General features: G+C 56.2%; 1 non-coding gene across 1 annotated transcript; it reads left to right on the top strand.

Annotated features, from left to right (window-relative positions):
- Positions 1-209: 209 nt before the first annotated feature.
- Positions 210-316, top strand: LOC136313733 (U6 spliceosomal RNA). Its single transcript, XR_010727179.1, has one exon. It is a non-coding gene; the product is annotated as a U6 spliceosomal RNA (small nuclear RNA).
- Positions 317-1,606: the final 1,290 nt, after the last annotated feature.

Raw genomic sequence — 1,606 nt, 5'->3', positions numbered from 1 at the left:
GGTGACAGTGACTTGTGACTGGGCAGTGCTTGTCTCTTTGAGCTCAGCAAGTCCTCCTCAGGTCCCGGCAGCTCCTGGCCAGCCACCCTGCTCGCTCACGCCCCCTGCTGCCTGCGAGGGACATCACAGTCTCTGCTTCCCAGCCCCGAAGCTGAGGGTTGCTTTCTTGTAAAGCTTGAGGGTTTTTCGTTTTTTAAAATCCTTTCCTCGTGCTCGCTTCGGCAGCACATATACTAAAATTGGAACGATACAGAGAAGATTAGCATGGCCCCTGCGCAAGGATGACACGCAAATTCGTGAAGCGTTCCATATTTTTGCATTATTCCATACGTAGGTGGGACATAAAAGTGAAACTAAGAGACATTGATAAGAGTGTGGTGGTTACGGGGGGGGGGGAGGGGGGAATGGGAGAGGGAAAGGGGGAGGGGGAGGGGCACAAAGAAAACAAGATAGGAGGTGACAGAGGACAATCTGACTTTGGGTGATGGGTATGCAACATAATTGAACAAGATAACCTGGACTTGTTATCTTTGAATATATGTATCCTGATTTATTGATGTCACCCCATTAAAAAAATAAAATTATTAAAATAAAATCCTTTCCTCTCCAGTTCCGTCCCTGAGTGAGGTGAGCTAGGCAGGCAGCGAGGGGCCGAAACGCTGGACCCTGAACGCAGTCGGGGGTGTTGAGGTGAGACTTGAAGTCCGTTAAAGCCGATGACATGGCTTTAAGCTGCAAATTGCCCCCTGTCAGGAGCTGGGCGAAGCAGCCCTCTGGTGCAGACGCATCCCGGGATGTTCCATTAAAACGTCCGCGTCGCCAGCAGCGGGAGGCAACATGCCGACTTGACTTGTACTTTCTTTTACTCCCCCGCTCCCAGAGGTGACGTGCCTGCCCTTCGTGCCACAGGTGACAGCGACAGCTTCTCCCGCCTGTCGCCGCCGTGACAGGAGCGGCTTGTCGATGTGCCTTGCATTCTGAGTTCCCTCCGGGGGACCGCATGCTGGCCGAGGTCAGCGCCTCCGGAAGCCCTGTGTCGAGGCGCCAACCCCCTTGGCGGGTTTCACACTGAGGAGTCGCCTCTGCCTTTGGAGCCCTGGCTGTGAAGGAACCGGGTAGACGCTCCCCCCACCCCCCACCCCCGCAGCCTTTCCTCGAATTCTAAGTCTTGTCTCACTTCTCCCGAGGGAGACGGAGGGCTCCCAGAACCCGATTGGTTCCGGAACCCGACATGCGCCAAGTCCGCTCAGTGGAGGCTGGGCTCTGCGTCCTACACTGAGTAACCAGCCACACCGGCCCCAGAGGTGATTGTGATAAAGGCTCCCCTCGCCTTCTCTGCTCAGTAGCTGATGGAGCGTCTGTTACCAGACACGGGCGAGCGAGTCGTCCGAGCTGGATACGTCGTCACAGGCTCAGTCTTGGGAAAGAGGCTGACTTCGTCTGGACCTCTCCGAAGCGGGTCTCCCAACAAGGATTCCAGTGCCAGTAGTTTACCTGGGAGGGACTAGAAACTGGTGGAGTAGTGGGCAGAGGGGCGGGCGAAGGGGAGGCCATCTGCAAAGGGGTCCAGCAGCCAGAAACCACCGGGGACCGTAGACGCTTCCAC

Source organism: Saccopteryx bilineata, chromosome 9 (assembly GCF_036850765.1).
Source record: "Saccopteryx bilineata isolate mSacBil1 chromosome 9, mSacBil1_pri_phased_curated, whole genome shotgun sequence".
Classification (NCBI taxonomy): domain Eukaryota; kingdom Metazoa; phylum Chordata; class Mammalia; order Chiroptera; family Emballonuridae; genus Saccopteryx; species Saccopteryx bilineata.
This window is presented reverse-complemented; position numbering and strand designations above follow the sequence as displayed.